At 44.8% G+C, this 21,394-nt stretch overlaps 1 protein-coding gene across 13 annotated transcripts in view; it reads right to left on the bottom strand.

Moving 5' to 3' along the window:
- Nucleotides 1-19,543, bottom strand: part of NRCAM (neuronal cell adhesion molecule) — a 191,792-nt gene extending 172,249 nt beyond the window's left edge. For all 13 annotated transcript variants that reach the window (XM_040410906.1, XM_040410913.1, XM_040410857.1 and 10 more), the window contains exon 1: nucleotides 19,423-19,543. The gene's annotated coding sequence lies outside the window, so the exon portion shown is untranslated. The remainder of the gene's footprint in view (nucleotides 1-19,422) is intronic.
- Between the last annotated feature and the right edge of the window lie 1,851 nt (nucleotides 19,544-21,394).

A 21,394-nucleotide genomic window follows, 5' to 3' on the forward strand; every position in this document is an offset into this window, starting at 1 on the left:
CTGGATGGCCGCTAGCACATCCGCAATACCCAGTCCCCATAGCTCTGTGTGCTTTTGTGTATAAAAACCGATTTGATACATATGCAAATTAACCTGAGATGTGTCCTGTACGTGAGATGAGTCAGTGACAGGACTCATCTCAGGTTAATTTGCATATGTATCAAATAGTTTTTTTACACAATAAAAGCACACAGAGCTATGGGGACTGGGTATTGCAGATGTGCTAGCGGCCATCTAGCAACCCATGTCCTCAGCTCTATACATAAAAACCCGGTGACAGGTTCCCTTTAAAGAAAGAATGGAGGGCCACAGCAGCGTCTCACCAGAAAACTTCTTTATTCAGGAACACTCCTTTCCACAAGGCATATAAAAAGTAGTTTACAGCAGCAACGTTTCGGCTACAAGTAGCCTTTGTCAAGCTACTTGTAGCCGAAACGTTGCTGCTGTAAACTACTTTTTATATGCCTTGTGGAAAGGAGTGTTCCTGAATAAAGAAGTTTTCTGGTGAGACGCTGCTGTGGCCCTCCATTCTTTCTACATGCCATTGGACCGCTTTGGATCTGCGTTCCCCTGCCCAGCTGTTGCGTATTCACCACTTTTGCTCTTCATAAGCCGTCTGTGTTGCTGCTCCTGAAACAATTTACTTTCTCTAGGTTCCCTTTAAAGGGAGTCTGTCACCACATTTCAGCATATTAGACCGATCAAATAGGGTTATATGATCCACCCAGAACTTAAAAACGGTACCTTTGTTGTAGAAAACGGACTTTTCTTTTATCCGAAAATGAACTTATAAGGTTATGTTAATGAGCAGAGGCGCACTGAGGGCGGGGTTATGAGCCGTTGAGGAGGTGCTGCCTGGGGCTCTGAGGATTGAGAGACCGCCCTGGGCACTTGAGAGGGCTCATTAACATAACCTTATAAGTTCATTTTCGGCTAAAAGAAAAGTCCGTTTTCTACAACAAAGGTACCGTTTTTAAGTTCTGGGTGGATCATATAACCCTATTTGATCGGTCTAATATGCTGAAATGTGGTGACAGACTCCCTTTAACAACAATTTTACTATACCGTACACATCATGGAGCAAAGAAAAAAAGACAATTCACACCCACAAGCTCGTGGTTTAGCCCCATCAAATGGAGCAAGAACTCAAGTGGACACATGCAGTGGTTTCCCGCAACCTCTGTCTGGACACTGCAACAAGAAGGCACATACCCCTTTTTGGCATGGTCACGGCTTTAAACCACTGGTCATGCTAACAGCCGTGCTGGTCTCCCATTGAAAATAATGGGAGGTGGACACTACACTGCTGCTGATGGCATTTTAGCATAGACTCCATGCCTAAAAGGGGTTGTCCGTGTTCAGGGCTGAACCCAGACATATCCCCATTTTCACCCAGGCAACCCCCCTGATATGAGCATCGGAGCATTTCATGCTGTACCGGGCTCTCTATAGGTAAAGCTAGACAGAGGCTACTACTTTTTGAGCCAACAATACCGCAAATCAATCCTGGACAGAGGTTGACACAGGAGTCAATACCCATGACCTGCATGCAGTAGGCTGGTTTCACACGGGTGGGATTTCCGCGCGGGTGCAATGCGTGAGGTGAACGCACTGCACCCGCACTGAATCCGGACCCATTCACTTCTATGGGGCTGTGCACATGAGCGGTGATTTTCACGCATCACTTGTGAGTTGCGTGAAAATCGCAGCATGTTCTATATTGTGCGTTTTTCACACAACGCAGGCCCCATAGAAGTGAATGGGGTTGGGTGAAAATCGCAAGCATCCGCAAGCAAGTGCGGATGCGGTGCGATTTTCACGCACGGTTGCTAGGTGACGAATGGGATGGGGACCCGATCTTTATTATTTTCCCTTAAAACATGGTTATAAGGGAAAATAATAGCATTCTTAATACAGAATGCATAGTACAATAGGGCTGGAGGGGTTAAAAAAAATAATAATAATAATTAACTCACCTTAATCCACTTGTTCGCGCAGCCCGGCTTCTCTTCTTTCTTCATCTTTGCTGTGCAGTAGGAAAAGGACCTGTGGTGACGTCACTGCGCTCATCACATGATCCATCACCATGGTGCTGGATCATGTGATGGATCATGTGATGGACCATGTGATGAGCGCAGTGACGTCACCACAGGTCCTTTTCCTCACAGATGAAGACAGAAGAGAAGCCGGGCTGCGCGAACAAGTGGATTAAGGTGAGTTAATTTTAATTTTTTATTTTTTTAACCCCTCCAGCCCTATTGTACTATGCATTCTGTATTAAGAAAGCTATTATTTTCCCTTATAACCATGTTATAAGGGAATATAATACAATCTACACAACACCTAACCCAAACCCGAACTTCTGTGAAGAAGTCCGGGTTCGGGTCTGGGTACCAAACATGGCGACTTTTCTCACGCGCGTGCAAAACACATTGCAATGTTTTGCACTTGCGCAGAAAAATCACGCATGTTCCCGCAACGCACCCGCATCTTTTCCCGCTACGCCCGTGTGAAACCAGCCTAACTGTTCAAATTGGTGAAACTCTGAAAAAAAAGAACCATTTGCAGCCAACCAGGCTTACAGATGTTGTATAATCAGTCATGTTTTCTTGTAGGTACTTGTGCTGGGCGTTCTCCTTTGGGGTCCTGAGGTCATACAAGGTGCCCCCGACACTCATATCTACAGCGCTGTCCTCATATTCTTCACAATTTTCTCTTCCTCTTGGACGGCATGTAAGATGTTTACTAATGGCATTCATCTGATTACAAGCTCATTTTGGTGTGAAACACGAAGCGTGCATTTCTGTATGAGACTGCCGTGCCATCTGTCACCTCGCGTACCCACCGCTTGAAAAATTCCAGTGAACGCACACACTCGCACTCAGACCATATCATTCAGATTTCAACAGTCAGGCTTCAATGTTCTTTCAGTTTTCTTCAACTTTGACCCAACTCTACCCTTCCTCCAGAGAAAAGGGGAAAGACAACAGCCCAGCAAGTGGGACACACAAAACAGACAGTCTTTGTTCATTTTTTTTTTCTTCTTCTTCCCCTGGCCCTTTTCTTTTGAGGTAAATAAATGAAAAGGCTTACCCCAGCCTTTAAGGAGCGGACAAAAAGCAGCGGCCAGCTTTAATCTACCTCACGGAATATTGTTACAGGTCCTCCCGATAGAGATTTGAGCAAGTCTGTAACTTGACCGTGATGACAGAAAAATGTGTGACAGAAGTAGAGGACTTGACACACAGATATTCATGGACATCTCCTCAGACCACTGACTGGCACTAAACCTAAGAGCGACAATGTAGTTCCTTCAAGACGCATACCTACAAGTGTAAAGTGGCAGAACCCAACAGCATGCTGTGCTGCCGGAACAAAAGAAAAGAAATCATTGTTTGTCCTTATCGCTCCGGACAAAAAGTTGTGTCCCAGGCCTGGGCCGAAAGAGTGTGAGAAAGCATGAGAAATATTAGCGGACAAAATGATGTATGCTGCATTGTTAGAATAGCGAGCCCACTGCACAGGGTTCCAGAGTCATAGCTCATGGCCTCCCACAGTATTCCCCAGCCTTCACCAGGCTAATGGCTTTTATTCTTGTCTCGCTCTTACTTCAGCATAGCTATTCAGACCCTTTTCTGCTCGCTAGAGTGCCTGACATTAGACAAACCTTCAACATGAGGGACCAACCTTGTTTTCCAATCAAAGCTTTCCAGACAAGGGATCACAGGATGGAGGAAAATAAAAAGATACGGAAATTTTTAAAAACATTTTAAAAAGACGAGTGAATAATAAGTGCTTACTGTGGAGGGTTTAGAGCACCTGCATAAAGTTTCAGTCCTTGCATTGCATGATTTTGTACGATTTAATATGAATTTGTAAGGGTACTTTTCCGGCGCTGAGTTCCATCCTAGGGGCTCAATACCGGAAAAGAACTGATCAGTTTTATCCTAATGCTTTCTGAATGGAGAGAAATCCGTTCAGGATGCATCAGAATGTCTTCAGTTCAGTCACTGGACGGCGTTTTTTGGACGCTGCAGTATTATCTCTGTCCGAAATTCCGGATCAGTTACCGGAATGCTGGATCCGGCATTAATTTACATTGAAATGTATTAGTGCCGTATCCGGCATTAAAAATACAATGCATGCACAGACTGGTAAAAATGTGAAAAATATATATAACGGATCCGTTCTTGCAATGCATTTGTAAGACGGATCCGCATTCGTATCCGTCTACAAATGCTGTCCGTTTGCATGGAGATTGCGCCGGAACTGCTTGCCGGATCACTCTGCCGCAAGTGTGAAAGTAGCCTAAAGCTTGATCTTTTGCTACAAAGCCAGACATGGGGTACAAAAGGTTGGTGGAACTGACCTAGCCCAAGGAGGCTGCAGCTCTCTGTACTGAGAAAGTTATCTGCACTTGGGTAGCATCTGCAGGGAATACAAAAACAGCTCCTCCATTTACTTTCACTGGCAAACGTTTGCACTCAGTAGTCAGCCTTTTCTGCCAACATTAGAGCACAGCGAGCACATTCGTATGCAAATCTTCATATTGTCGTCTTTTAACCAATTAAGCTGCTTGCTCATCAATGTGACATACAATGTTTTACATGAGAATGAAAGGCGGCTCAGGGTCCTATAGTTCTGGAACACAAGTGGCTGCTTCAAAATAGAACGCCCTTCTAGCCATTTTTAGAAAAAGGGGAGCTGCTCTCTGCATTCCAATACAAGCTGGAAAAAAGGAAACCTCTTCTTACAATGACCCAGGCCACCGTGGGCAATACTGACAAAACTGGGGTTGAATTCTTTTAGCCACCTCGTCTTTAAATATTTTCTAAAATACCATATAGTGCTATCTTTAATAACCTCATAGCTTGTAACTGCCAGTACCTTTGGGTGGTCAGTTAACTGCCTCCAAATCCTAACCTTTTCCTATGGCCCCCATCCACTTTGGATCATGTTATGCTGACTACTCTATGGACTAAAGTTATAACTCATCCCTCCCCTAAAATTTGTTTTATCTGAGTCCCCACCCTACAGAGATATCTGGGTCCATTCATCCTAAAGCCTATTGGCATAGTCATAAACCTCCCATGATTGTTCACAGGTTTCCTAGAGCTAGAGATGCTCTAGCAGGTATATGTGCTCTGGTTATACCTGGATCCTATTAATGCAGAGCTACATACAGTATCACACATGTCACAAAAAACACCTTGCACATTTTATCAGAACTATACGCACTTGCTATAAAGGTCACTACTTTCAGAAGTTACAGCCACAGCTCCTAAATACTGTTTGGTGGGCTGCGCGTGACAAAAGTGAATACAACACACATAATCACAATGTAAAATCAGATGCATCAAAACCACATGTACTGTGAAGGACATCTAAATCATTTCTTTCCAGCTTGAGGCCAACATTGAATTTTCTAGACCGGTGGGATCATTTCTACATTAGAGTCCACCATGAAGTGATGACCGCAATAAACAAAACTCTAATTAAGGCCTCATGCACACGGCCGTTGTTTTGGTCCGCATCCGAGCCGCAGTTTTTGCGGCTTGGATGTGGACCCATTCACTTCAATAGGGCCGCAAAAGATGCGGACAGCACTCCGTGTGCTGTCCGCATCCGTTGCTCCGTTCCGTGGTCCGCAAAAAAAATAAAACCTGTCCTATTCTTGTCCGTTAAGAATAGGCAGTTATATCAATGGCTATCCGTGCCGTTCCGCAAATTGCGGACCGCAAAACACACAATGGTCGTGTGCATGAGGCCTAACTACACATACCATGTTATTTTATTTTGGAATTCCACATATTAATACAGAATGGTAACTTGCTGGGACCACTAGGTAAAAACTAGCGTTTCTCATGTTGAACCCCTGTTTGCTGGTGTTTTGGAAAAGCAGAGTACTCAATCTGAAAGGAGTGTTATTTATGGACCTATCATTTTTGTGGGGTGGTACCATAGGTGTGGGGCACCAATATAGCAATATCAGAAAATGACTCCAAATAGAGAAGACGTCAGTGGCTCTCACTGTTTATTCTCCCTCTGGCTGTGTCATATTAGTACTGGATTCGTTGTATAGTCTTTAGTGATGATTTGTGATACTGCTCTAGTCTATGAAGCAACAACTGCCATTATACCATATCACTGTTCAGATTATACTAGGAAGCTATAGTTTCACTTGGCAAATACTGACATATCAAGGGTTAACCTGAAATTGCTATTAATCCTAGTGCTGATCTTGGTTCTAGTACAGTATTTATGTACTGAGTCCGGTTCTGGGGCCGTGTGTGTTTATGTTATGAGATGGGTTCTTATATGAAGCTTGGTTCTGGTACTATATTTATGTACTGAGCTTGTTCCTAGTACTATATTTATGTACTGAGCTTGTTTCTGTTACTACATTTATGTACTGAGCTTGTTTCTGTTACTACATTTATGTACTGAGCTTGTTCCTAGTACTATATTTATGTACTGAGCTTGTTTCTAGTACTATATTTATGTACTGAGCTTGTTCCTGGTACTACATTTATGTACTGAGCTTGTTCCTAGTACTACATTTATATACTGAGCTTGTTCCTAGTACTACATTTATGTACTGAGCTTGTTCCTGGTACCTTATTTATGAACTGAGCTTGTTCCTGGTACAATATTTATGTAATGAGCTTGGTTCAGGTAAAGTATTATCTAAGGCTACTTTCACACTGGCGTTTCTGGGTCCGCTTGTGAAATCCGTTTCAGGGCTCTCACAAGCGGCCCAAAACGGATCAGTTCAGCCCCAATGCATTCTGAATAATTAAGGATCCGTTCAGAATGCATCAGATTGGCTGCGTTTGGTCTCCGTTCCGCTTTTGAGGTGGACACCAAAATGCTGCTTGCAGCGTTTTGGTGTCCGCCTGACAATGCAGAGCAAACGGATCCATCCTGACTTACAATGTAAGTCAATGGGGATAGATCCGTTTTCACTGACACAATATGGTGCAATTGAAAATGGATCCGTCCCCCATTGACTTTCAATGTAAGTCAGGACAGATCCGTTTTGACTTAGACTTTTTTTTTAAAAGAATAATGCAAACGGATCCGTTCTGAACGGATACAAGCGTTTGCATTATCGGTGCGGATCCGTCTGTGCAGATCCAAGATGGAACCGCACCAAACGCAGGTGTGAAAGTAGCCTTAGTAATAAACTTGGTTCTTGTAGTAATCTGGATTTGATGTCCTTATACTGTATATATGTAAAAAGATCAGTTCTGGTACTGTATTTAGGTATCGAGCTGGGTTCTGACACTGTATCTATGTGTCAAACTTGTGTCTGTACAGTTAACACTAAACTTTTATATTTGGGAGTGTAAAAAGCGTGGGGGATTTGGGCGAATAGCCAGTCTACTTCTGTAAATTTCCGAATATAGGTCTATAAGTAAATAATGGATAAGATTAAGGTAGGGAGAGTGGGTCAGCATGTATGTGTAAGGGTAGGTTCACATCTTTGCTAGACTAACCCAGTTGTCTGTTACGGCTAATGAAGTTACCGTATTCAGCATAGCCGGACAATGCCGAGCACCACTGGATCCCTATTCACTTTAATGGGATCTGGAAGCTTTCCGGCCTTAACGCCAGTTATCTCCCGGAAAAATACATGCAGCAGTATTTTTCCTGCAGAAAGATGGCATTTAAGCCAGAAAGCTGCTGGATCCCAGCTGGACCCATTGCAGTGAATGAGAGTCCATGTGTGGTGGTGTCTGGCTATGCCCAATACAGTAAATTCGGTAGTCTGTTCCTCTAGAACACACTACCGGATTACTTTAGTGTAGATGTGAAGCTACCCTTATTATATTCATAGTGTGGCAAATGAGGTTTTTATCATATACTTTTATATAAAATATTTATTATGAATTTATATGAATAGTGTATTTCAATATTGTAATTGTCGATTATTAGAGTAGTAATAATTTTTTTGTGGCTTTGTTTACCATGGCCATCCCGCATGGAAAACAGACAACCTAATTCTAAACTCCTAATTCCTAGATTATGGAAAGAGAAATCACCCCCCTCAATTCCAGAATGGTTGAATGAAATGCACTTACTGCACAATCTTGAGAAATCAAGACTACTGAGAGAAGACAAGCTACATCATTATCATACAACTTGGGATATTTGGAACTCATTTATTAAAAATGACTTTATCTTAAAGTTTCTATAATCATCTCTTGACATTAAACATAAGAACACATGAGTCAAGCTCATATACTGAGCCCTGATACCCCCCATGCCCTAAGTTTTTTTCCTACCCTCCCCCCCATTTATCTTTGTTAGATAGATTAAAAGGCATACAATATATACATGTTTACAACATTTATGTAAAATCATATATTACATATACCATGCATGAATATTAATGCTATGTATCTTGTGATTTAATTCTCAGACTCTAAGTTTGTTAATAAAGACTACGGTCCTTTCTAGATTGTTAATTAACTATACAATGTCTGTTGTTGTATGCATACAACTGTAATGAAATGTATTTTGTCATAAGAAATGATTATGCCTGATACATGGAAAACTTTCAATAAAAAGAAAATGTTACAGGAAAACAGACAACCTGTTCAAACTTGGAACCCGATTTTGTGACTTTTTAAATACCACTGTGACCAGATCTAGTCACAATGCCCTCGTCGAAATGGGTGCATACTGAGAGCGGGGTCAGTCCCGGCACATTCATCATCATTTACGTCATAAAAAATGGTGGAAATGAGTGAAATCTAGGCCAGCAATGATCTGGAGTAGACTACAGTTTGGCACACTAACTACTGTAGGAGGCATTTAATTAATGACGAGACCCGCGCTTTGTCATAAATGAAATGCCTCCTCCGGCAGCGCATACTCCGGCCTTGATAAATCAGGCGCTATGTGTTTTCTCCTCGTGGATCTACCAAGGGATTTCTAATGGTTTCAAACTACACAAATAAAAGACAGACAGGAGGACAGCACAGTGGTATGGTCCATCCGAGTCCGCCTGCAATGCAAAATTCTATGTATTTAGCACAAACTCCATTCCTTTCCGTGGCAAAGGTTTCTACAACACTGCAGCCCGGATGGCTGTATACTAGTAACCTCTGCATATGTTACATATCGTCCTCACACCAGACAGACATATAAGCAATTATCTTATTTCTGGACTACAATGGGCTTCTGTTTTACTACAAGAATATATTGTGGAGAACAAGGGGTTAGCTTGCTGGGCAAAAAGCTATTATGTGTGCATTTCTCTGAAAATGATACAGTATGTCCAAAATGTCAAGTTAATTTTTAGAAGGGAAACTCTTCATTCATTACAGATTTCTCCAAACTGCCTCATGAAAAATGTATTAAAGTGATGTGTTTGCCATCGGCTTCAAAATAAGCTTGGACTGTTGCCTAGTTTAAAGGGGATGTCCAGCTCTTATAAAAAATATATATATCTTTAGATGTGGTTTAAAGGGAGTCCTAAATTCACTGACAAACTGCCCGCAGTGCTAGCTAGTGGTGGTGCTAGCTCCCCATATTATACAATTATCTTTAGCTGCCAAGTCTATCTTATAACACTTATGCAAATGAGGGCCTACCCGTTCCGCCTCTCTTTTCTTTGATTGACAGGGCCAGTCTTCCCCTGCGTCAACTTGCCTGGCTCTGAAATCCCACACCAGAACCATTCATTCAAGCTAACAGCACATACACAGCAGAACAACCCTCTCGATGAACTGTACTGAGCATGCGAGCAGCTTCTCAACTTCTCTTCCGAGTGTACCACTTACGGTACACCATTGACACATGTGCAGTGCAGTCTATTTAGGCCGGGCCAGGACCGAGGCTGGTATTTGCATGCACCATTCGTTTGTCCTAGCAGGGCTGTCATGGGACTCACCAGGATCAACTCTTCCCCAAGCTCCACTGTGTTTGAAGAACCTTCTGACATATCTACAATCAGACATCATAGATCACATACAGATGGAGAGTAAACTATGAAACTGTCACTCTTTTAGCATTGACTTCTGTCTGACCTGCCTTCTCAAGGAAAGTAAACCCAACAATGTTTATCTTTGAGGGCTTTTGGATTTTTTTCATGGACATGGTGTTAAGCAACCAGTTTTACAACCATCTGGTCACCTGTGGATCTAATACATGCAGCTTGGGTATCCTGTGAACTGGTATCCTTGATTGTAAACATCCATCATTCCAAAAATATACATTTTTAGGTATTTGGATTTACATATAAGAGGGTTTTCTTTCTCCATTAGGCCTCTTGCGCACAACTGTATGGATTTTTCTGTATTTTGCGGTCCGCAAAAAACGGATCCGCAAAAAATACGGATGACGTCCGTGTGCATTCCGTTTTTTGCGGAACGGAACATCTGGCCCCTGACAGAACAGTACTATCCTTGTCTTTTATGCGGACAATAATAGGACATGTTCTATCTTTGAACGGAACAGAAAAACGGAAACGGAAGGCATACGGAGTACCTTCCGTTTTTTTGGCGGATCCATCGAAATGAATGGTTCTCTATACGGTCCGTATTCGGAAAATGGAATGCACACGGAATGCAAACGGAAAAAAACTGGTTCGTCTGCAAGAGGCCTTAGGCAGCTTTCACACAGTCAGTGCTTAGTCAGTGTTTGATCAGTGATTTTCATCAGTGATTGTGAACCAAAAGCAGAAATGGGTCAAAATCACAAAACAGGTGCAATTCTTTTCATTATATCTTATCTTTGTGAAAGATTCACTCCTTGTTTTGGTTAACAATCACTGATGGAAATCACTGACCAAACTCATAGGACCAGAACTATTTTCATGGTCATGCCATAAAAACACATGGTTTATTCTAAACGATGGTGGTGGTAGCACTATGCTTTGGTGGCCGCTTCTCTCCAACTCGTACAGGTGCCTAGTTCAAGTAGAGGATAATGAATAACTCAAAAAATGTACTTTAAAAAAAAATTGTCCATTGTCATACTGTTATAAAGTTGTAGGTAAAGACAAATTTCACCTTTCATAATGACAATAACAGAAAATACAGCCAAAAAAGCCAAAGAAAAGCTACAGAAAAGGAAGCCCAACGTCAGAGCATAGACCTCTATTGTATCGAAAAAAACAACATTAGACAGTTTATAATCACTATTCAAAAATATTTTCTGCTGTAATAAAAGCAACATATGCCACCGCAAAGTATTAGTGGAGGGTATTCACTCATTTATGATAATTTTAGGATTTATATTTGCAATTATTCTACCTAAGGTATAAAATAGTTGTATCACTAAGACAACCCTTTCCATATGTCCTATTAGGGCACATGGATGTCATCAGCTCCCCTGCTCAGATGGGTTGTACTCGTACTGTCCTAGGATCTCAGACTGAATATACCTATTTTAAATCATGCATGGCAGAATTTTTTCCCTACGGATCTCACCGAAAATCTGCACTTGAAAATCTGCAACAAATCTTTAAAGGGGTTGTCCGGGTTTAGAGCTGAACCCGGACATACCCATATTTTCACCCAGGCAGCCCCCCTGATGCGAGCATCTCATGCTCCGATGTGCTCCCTTGCCCTGCGCTAGATCGCGTAGGGCACGGGCTCTTTTGTTTAAAATAACACACTGCCGGGCAGAAGCTTCCACCCGGCAGTGTGTTTGGTGATGTCACCGGCTCTGATGGGCGTGCTTTAGCGCTTCCCTAGCAGTTTTACTGGCTAGGGCAGCGCTAAAGCCCACCCATCAGTGCCAGTGACGTCACCGGGCTTCCTGGCAGCCCCATTAAGAGCCCGGTTCGTCACCGGAACTCCTGAAAATGCCTTTACCCTGCGAGATTTAGCGCAGGACAAAGGAGAGCATCGGAGTATGAACTGCTCCGATGCTCAAGCCAGGGGGGCTGCCTGGGTGAAAATCTGAACCCGGACAACCCCTTTTACAGGATACACATTATGCAGATTTAAGACTATACAGCATGCTCATATTATTACGTACATAAAAAGTCAGCACTTAGCTTGAGATTTCACCCCTAAACACTGCCGCCCTAGGCAAATACAGAACTGCTTCTTGGGACCACCTCTATAACTTGTAGTCTGAGTCAAAAACAAAGATCCAAGAGACAAATTTTTTTCATTTTTTTTTTTTTAGCTGCATTTGTTCTTAATTTTTTTCATGCAGCCAGATGTTACCTTAAAGGGTTGTCCAGACTGTTACTATCGATTGCCTACTGTCAGGATAGGCCACCAATATCTGATCAACGGGACGTAGCCCCTGGACAGAGCTGTGTAGTTCTGGCGCTGACTTCTGTCACTGGAGCTACTCGGAAACAGCTGATCGGCAGGAATGTGGAGAGTCAGACTGCCACTGATCTGATATTTATGGTCTGTCTGGAGGACAGTCCTTCAAAAGCAAAGGCGTGGACAACCCCTTTAAGGTCTATAGTGAATTACTAAATTTCATTTCAAAGTGTTTTTTGCATGGCGTGTGTTGTGTTTGTCCATTTTTGTCAAAATACAGCATGCACTAGGTATAATATTTATTCAGGAATCTCTATGGGTGTTGAAAAACCACTGTTCTAAGAATACTACAGTAACAATACATGCATGACCAATTACTACACATGTCATTTCTCACCAGCTCTGTACTTTTTGATATTTCTGAAGAATACTAGTCTAGTTTAATCTCCACAGTGCTGGTACATCTAGTGACACACTAGCGGCGGCTGCGCGCAGCAGGATCTCCACCAGTCCCCCGGACAGAGCCTTACAAACCTTTTGGAGGGGTAGAGATCGCCTTCCACTAGACTAATGGATCCTTTTACTATGGCACTTTAGAATAGATACATAATATATAAACAGCTTGACTACATTAGGGGTCATTTAATCATACACCATCAATTTCCGCTGGTCTATGATATTCCCTGCACTGGATTTATGACGAGGTGCAGACGCCATCCTCCGGCGTTCCGTGTGCTTAGACTGAAACCTACCCCAGCTACCACTTCAGAAGGCACTGGGGGCGGCATAGAAACACCGCTTGAGCCTACATTTTGGTGCAATGGCTTTCGAAAAGTCAGGGTTTGCGACTTCTTTTACACCTGTTTCTGGAGCAGGGGGTCATAATACCAGTGTTTCCGCGTGTTCGGCTGTCTCCGCTTACATCACATCTGCCTCCATGGTGACAGAGAGGTACGTATATACAGCTCAGAACTGGTAGAGCCCCAGGAGACTTCATTTACATATCAGATGGAGTACTTATGTAAAATGTATAGGGACGGCTCTGTTGCCATTTGCCTTCCATCTACTTGTGCATCGTGGGACTGTCATCCAGCAGCTAGAGTAGGTATCCTGACACACGAGATGTTACTGTAACACTGGACAATAGAATACATTGAACGGATGCATCAAATGTCTTATTTTACATTAAGACAAGACACAAGAAGAAATGTACTCTGCTAGAGGCCTTGCTGGTGTGCACCTGACCACAGATGTCTCCTCACAGTGCCCTCAACACGCTCCAGAAACAACCCCAACCTGCTCCCTCCAGCAAACAGGGGTCACAAAATCATTCCTCCAGTACACTTACTATGGATACTAAGGTCAGGTCACACTTCAGTTATCGGATACGTTATTTCCATCAGTTACTGTGGGTCAAAAACACAGAACAGGAGGACATCTTTCCAATATACCTTCTCTCTGAGTAGGCTTCACCGCTGGTTTTGCCCCAATTAACTAATGGAAATAACTAAGGCTACTTTCACACTTGCGGCAGAGGGTTCCGTCAGGCAGTTCCATCGCCGGAACTGCCCGCCGGAACCGTCAATACGGACGCAAACTGATGGCATTTGTCAGACGGACCCGGATGCGGATCCGTCTGACAAATGCATTGAAATACTGGATCCTTCTCTCCGGTGTCATCCGGACAAACGGATCCGGTATAAATTTTTTTTGCATTTTTAAAGGTCTGCACATGCCAGATCTGTTTTGCCGGAACACTTAATGCCGGATCTGGCACTAATACACTTCAATGTAAATTAATGCCGGCAAGTGATCAGTATTTTTGGCCGGAGACAAAACTGCAGCATGCTACAGTATTTTCTCTGTCCAAAAAACCTAAGAGGGAATGAACTGAAGTACCCTTACCAAATAACTGAAGTATAAACTCAGCATAAGGGCTCGTTCACACGACCGTGCCGTTTTTTTGCAGTCCGCAAATTGCGGATCCGCAAAAAACAGATGCCGCCTGTGTGCCTTCAGCAATTTGCGGAATGGAACAGGAGCCCATTATAGAGATGCCTAATCTTGTCCGCAAAACGAGGCCAGGAAACGGAGCAACGGATGCGCACAGCACACAAAGTGCTATCCGCATCTTTTGCGGACCCATTGAAATGAATGGTTCCGTATACGGTACGCAAATTACGTTTGTGTGAACGAGCCCTAAGACTGCTTTCACACACTCAGTGTTTGATCAGTGATTGGGAGCCAAAACCAAGAGTGGAGCCACCACAGAGATAAGGTGTAATGGAAAGATCTGTGCCTGTTCTGCGTTTTTGAACCTGGCTTTGGCTCACAATCACTGATGAAACACTGACCAAACACTGACTGAAAGCGACCTATGATTTCCGATCACACAACCTATCTAATAAGGGTTGTTTAGTGTAGAAGAACCAAAGCTGAGAATGTCCTTTAGCTTTATGAACGAGCACTTGTTCTGGACAACCATTCTTAGAATAAAGCCCTTCAGCCTTCTCTAACCCCAGCTATCATGGCTGTGGACGCTCTGACGTGGTTACTAATGACTGGTGTGGTTATTTATGGGTGGCCACGTAAGAAATGGATGCATTTAGTCCACCAGTGCGTTAGACGCTCTTTGCAACGGTTCTAAGTTTTAATTAATGGAGGGAGGTCTCAAAGAAGGGTGTAGACCTCTATATCTGAGCATAAGTACAACAAAGCATATGCTGCCGTTCCTTGCTATTTTAAATATCTTTGCTTGCTGGCACTGAATGGGACCATTCTTCTTTACATCTAGAGACTGGAAATCCTGCCTGAGACTAGGCAATCCTCTGTGAGCTAAATAGCCTGGGCTTCAGTATGAGACATTTTACTTAGGGCTCATTCACACGAACGTGTGCTGCCCGTTGCCATATTGCGGACCGCATTTGCGTCTCCGCAATACACAAGCACCGTTCCCTGTGCATTCTGCATCACGGATGCGGATCTATTCACTTCAATGGGTCCGTAAATCCGGAACGGAAGCACAGAACACTACGGAAGCACTATGGAGTGCTTCCTGGGGTCCTGTTCCGTGCCTCCGCACCGCAAAAATATAGAACTTGCTCTATCTTTTTGCGGAACGGACGGATTGCGGACCCATTCAAGTGAATGGGTCTGCGATCCCCATGCAGCTTCACCACAGACGGTGCCCGTGCATTGCGGACCGCAATTTGCGGTCCACAGCACGGGCTTCACACGGTCACCCTTATACTGATTCAATGCAGAAATCCCGCACAACAGGGGAGAGATCTGAGCTGCTGCTGATGTGTGTAAAAAGGTATTCCGGTTACAGACAGTTATCCTCTATCCACAGGATCAGATTGGTTGGGGTCTTATTACTGGGATCCCCACCGATACCATACCCCATGGAGCCCCCCCCCCCCCTGAAATGGACGGAGAAAAAAGTGACACCACGCCATTCATTTCTATGCAGCCCCTGTTCTAGTGATCGGTGGGGTTCCCAGCGGTAGGACCCCCACCGATCTGATGAAGATGAACCTGTATCCACATTAACATATGTTCACACACCAGCAAAAAAAGAAAATCCAATGTGTATTGACTATAGCATCCGCAGGGTAAATCCGAGACTGATCCTGAGATTACTGCTGAAGATTTGTCGTCTAAATGCCATGGATCCAACCACAGATTAGCCCTATTTAATGACTGGCAGACTGGATTCCCACTAAATGACAATGGGAGGGAAAATGCACAGTAAATCCCCGTGAAAAATCTGCTGTGTGAACATGCCCTTACGTCTGCACCAAATCCTGCCTTCTCAATGAGAACAGCCCCTGTTGCCATTTACCTGCATGGCCGCCATTATTACTACGTTTCCTCTGCAGCGAAATGCCTTCCTCTTGGCGGCAAAAAACACTGGCCAATTCCGCTACTTGCGAGGGATGCCAGAAATGGGACTACCCCTATATAATAATCTATAGAAAGAAGCAGTTATTAAACCCGGCAGGGCACGTGACAAACTCATCTCTACACGTCAGAAATGACTGTATATGTAGTACATGAAATATCGTAACTTGTCATGTGTACAGATGGCAGCATTGCACTTATCTAATGTCATTTATATTCACACACGCCGTTTCTGCGGTCTGCAAATCGCCAAAAATGCAGATCAGATGAGTACCAAGACTACGGTCAAGTGCATGAGCCCTAAAAGATGAGATGGCAGTAGGTGTCAATCCAATGAATGTAGAACACGCAGAGATGAAAGCTACACGCCACACGATGGCATACCGCAGGTTTTCTAGAACTGCCACGCGCAGTGGTAGAAATGTACCCCCTGGTCACTAGAAGGGGTGTGATTAGAGGCCACTCGTCCCACCGTCATGTGTAACATCTCACCGGTCACTTCTGAAGGAAAACCTCAGGAATTGTTTTTGCTTTAATGATATTTGGGAATGTAACGCCCGGTATTTATACCAAAGGAGGCACACAGACGAGAGGCTGCGCCACGTCGGTATATAACTGACAAGCGCTACCGCTCATGGAGACATTACCCGTCATGTCCTTGCTGGGCTCGATGCAAATCATTAGCACTGTACTCCGTGCTTCATACACAGAGACATTTAAGGGCACGGCACAGCCCCCCGTGGCACTTAGTGATACCCTTATAGAGCCACTAAGTAAATAAGCAGGAACACTGATATTTGTAAGGACCCATGCACACCGTATCCGTTTTGTGGTCCGCAAATCACGGATCTGGAAAATATGGATGAGGTCCGCGTTCCGTCCTCATTTTATTTGCCAACCCATTGGGTTTGTGGATTGCATTTTGCAGACACATTCTATCTTTTTGCGGAACGGACATACAGATGTGGAAAGCACAGGGATTATCCACATTCATATATCCGTTCCGCAATAGGGTGTCCTATACTTGTCCGCAAAATGCGGACCAAGGCCAGTCCGTAAAAAATGCAGATGCAGCACAGACAGCATCCGTATTTTGCTCATCTGCAAAAACAGATATGGTTGCGTGAATGAGGCCTAAGGCAGAGCCATCAACCATTAAGGGTACTGCATTCTGAATGGAGAGCAATCCGTTCAGGATGCATCAGGATGTCTTCAGTTCAGTCTTTTTGACTTGTCAGGACGGAGATAATACCGCAGCATGCTACGGTTTTATCTCCGGCCAAAAAAAACTGAACACTTACCTGAATGCCGGATCCGGCATTTTTTTCCATAGGAATGTATTAGTGCCGGATCCGTCCTTCCGGTCTAAAAAATGTGAAAAAAAATAAATGCCGGATCCGTTTTTCCGGATGACACCGGAAAGACGGATCCGGCATTTCAATGCATTTGTAAGACGGATCAGGATCCTGATTAGTTTTACAAATGCCATCAGATGGCACACGTTTTGCCGGATCCGGCAGGCAGTTTCGGCAACGGAACTGCTTGCCGGATCACCCTGCCGCAAGTGTGAAAGTAGCCTAAGTGGAACTGTACAGATCCATAGCCCAAGTTGGGGCTCCAGGTCATAACTATAAAGAGGGCAAAGTTTTTTGTTTGTTAATATGCATTAAACTAGAACTAGCAGAGGTCCTATAATCTAATAAATTGGTCCTGTCCTGGTCCGTAAGTAGTGCAGTCCATGTAGCCGGGTACTGAACTACTGCACAGAAAGCCTTAGGCCACGTTCACACTAGTGTTTACAGATCCATCAGGCTTTTCCCCTCGGGAACAATCTGCCAGAATGCCAAACGGCCCCATTAACTATATACGGCCGAAATCCGGCAAATATGCTATGAATCGGCCAGACACATACGGCTGTGAACCGATTCCCAGAATTCTATGAGCCTGCCGGAATGCTCCAATGGCAGTGTGAAACAGGCCTTCATGCGTGCAGCCACGTCCGTATGTTGGTCCGCAAACAATGGAGGAGCTAAATACGAGTGCACTGAGTATTATTCTCACTCCCATTAAGGGCTCTTCCATACAAACGTATTTTTTGCCCGTTTCCACTTTTTTTAGCGGCCTGTATGCGGAACCATTCATTTCAATGTCCGCAAGTCTGTTCCGCAAAAAAATAGAACATGTCCTATTCTTGTCTGTTTTGCGGACAAGGATAGGCATCGTTACAATGGATCCGCAACAAAACCCAGAAAAAACATACGGTCGTGTGCATGAGCCCTAATAGAAAGGTCTATTCTTGTCTGCAACATGGACCAGAACAGGTTCTAGAATTTGAGGAACTGTCGCACGCATATACAACAAATACGGATGTGTGCAAGGCCCCTATAAACGAATGGGTCAGCGTGCTATCCGTGATGGAAAATATGGTCGTGCGCATGAAGCCTTGGGCCGCTTCCAGACGGTCAGGTCTTTATCAGTATTTGTAAGCCAGAACCAGTGGGGCACAAATCTGTCCATTATACTTTTTCTCTGGATTACAAATACTGACTGTGTGAACGTGGCCTTACAAGTCGTGGCCTCCCGGATTCACACCTCCATCAATGATTCTGTAATGTGCTGGTGTGGAAGTGGCCTAAGCTGCAAATATAAAAAAGAACCCCATCCGCTAACATAATGCAGTGTTAGGCAAGTGACAAACTCAGCTCTGCTACATCTACAATGAGCAACTACAGCAAATGTACGGCCAAACTGCAGCTCCTCTACCGTAGGTGATGCCTTGGACAGCTTCCACTGGACCCACAGCAGAAGTATATGCCAATCGTCCGCCAGCAAGGCAGCTGGCACCAGGATCTCCATGTTATTGGCCAGTTAATACATCAGGGACCCCCTGGCATGGGGCCTGGGCATGGCTAAGTGCACACTAGGTGATCTATAGGCAGGGCCGGATGGCTGCCCTAATGCCAGTCAATACCCCCTTAGGAAATCTAGTCTCATCAGATGTGAGAGCAGCAGCGATCGATCAGCCAGGATTAATGTGCACAGTGGGCACGTCCATTACTGAACTTCCTATGGGCATGGATGAATAGGGTGGCGGGGTCACCCGGAGAGCTGTCATTAAACTTCCCGATCCGCGGCTGGTCTGACAGAACGGGAAGTCGGAGCTCAGCGGAATACAGCGATTACTGCAGCAATGCATCGGCTGCCTTGCAGCACATCAGTCCCGAGAGGGAAGAACTGCCAGTGCAGTGACAGCTCGGCTCCCCCCCACCGACAGACATCTTACCTGCACTGCTGGACGGGAAGATGCTGCCGCCGGGTGTAGATGCTGCTCTCTCCTCCCGAGCGCTCGCTCCGCCGCCTCTGCAGCTTCAGCTCAGACCAGTGGCATCTCCGGCGCGCTCCCGACATCAGCCAGGCTCACCCCCATGCGCGCACGCGTTGTACGGCTGAGCGCGCTCCCGTTACCTCACGCCAGCACCTGAGGGAACGCGCGGGAAGCGGCCGCAGTGCGCAGGCTCTGCTATTACCCTCAGGTGTGCCTATTGTACAGGAGTGTGTGGCAGTGGCGGGTAGGGTGTTGGGCACCCGGGTGGCTCCTTTTTATGGCAAACCCCCCCTCCCCTCCCATACTTAAAAAAAAATTGTACCCCCCTCACAGTAGTATTGCTCTGGCTGGTTGTTTAGTTATGCCCACATTGTGCCCTTTCTGTGCCCCTTTCACAGTAATAATCCACATTGTGCCCCTTCCATAGTAATAATACCCAGGGCCGTCTTTGATATTGATTGGACCCTGGGTAAGAATTTACTTGGGCCCCTAGCATGCAATCACGCCCTCCACCGTGAATTACTGTAAAACATAGGCCTCTTTCACACAGGCGTCGCGGGTGAGGGCTGGATGCCATGCGGGTGCACACGCAATTTCAGTCAGTTTTGTCTGCGATTGCGTTGTTCGGTGGTGAGCGCAATAATGTCAGCGAAGGTCCTTTTGCAGGTTCTGCAAGAAGAAAGAAAGAAGAGGACCCGGCTGCGCGATCAAGTGGATGAGGTGAGTAATTTTTTTTTAACCCTCAATGGACTTTTACTTAGCATTCTGTATTATAGAATGCTATTATTATCCATTATAACCATGTTCTAATGGAAAATAAAAGAGTAAATGGCTCATCCCTATTTATTCACATAGTCTCCTTAGCACTTGCTTGCAGATGTGATGCGATTTTCACCCAACCCCATTCACTTCTATGGGCCCTGTGTTGCGTGAAAAACGCAGAATATAGAACATGCTGCGATTTTCATGCAACGCACAAGTGATGCGTGAAAAACATTGCTCATGTACATAGCCCCATAGAAATGAATGGGTCCGGATTCAGTGCGGGTGCAATGCGTTCACGTCATACATTGCACCCGCGCGGAATACTCACCCGTGTGAAAGGGGTCTTACAGTTCTGAAGACTCCAGGCAAAGTAGGGAAGAAGGGTAATAGTAGTTAGATGACTGGGTATAGTATAGGGGATTACCTGGTATGTGTGAAATCAACCGTAAGTGGTAGGCAGGTGACATTATAGAAATATATATATATATATACATATAATGAACTTTTGGTAGTAGTGAGATGACGTTATAAAAAGCATACTAAGTGTATTGATTTGATTGGAGTTCAGCGTACATGTGACAACATAATAAGGCAGAAAAGAAAAAAAGAAAAGAATATGCAGAAAAACGGTGGTGTTGTGTAGAGAGATACCTGGTGCCGCTTGTTGCAGGTAAGGTGGTAGGTGGTGGGCGACAAAGTGCTCCTAAATTGAAAGCGTGCGTCCGCACTGCTGCTGTACTGAGCCGCTAGTGAGAAGGAGCGGCGTGCATTTAACCCCTTAAGGACACATGGCGTATCGGTACGGCATGTTTCCCGAGTCCTTAAGGACACATGACGTACCGGTACGTCATGTGTTGTTCCGATCACTGCCGCCCGGCCGGCTGTGATCGGAACAAGGTGCCTGCTCAAATCATTAAGCAGGTACCTCGGCTAAATGCGCGGGGGGGTCCCGTGACCCCCCCCATGTCCACAATCGAAACAAACCGCAGGTCAATTCAATGTCAGCCATTTAACCCTTTCCATACAGCGGTCCGTACGGACCGCTGTATGGAAAAGGTTAACAGCTCAGGGAGCTCCCTCCCTCTCTGATCGGGGGGCTGCTGTGCCTTTGCAGCCCCCCGATGGGAGAGGGAGAGAGCTCCCAGACAGCCCCCCGCCAGCCCTG

The sequence above is a fragment of the Bufo bufo genome, chromosome 1 (assembly GCF_905171765.1).
Source record: "Bufo bufo chromosome 1, aBufBuf1.1, whole genome shotgun sequence".
NCBI classification, from domain to species: Eukaryota; Metazoa; Chordata; class Amphibia; order Anura; family Bufonidae; genus Bufo; species Bufo bufo.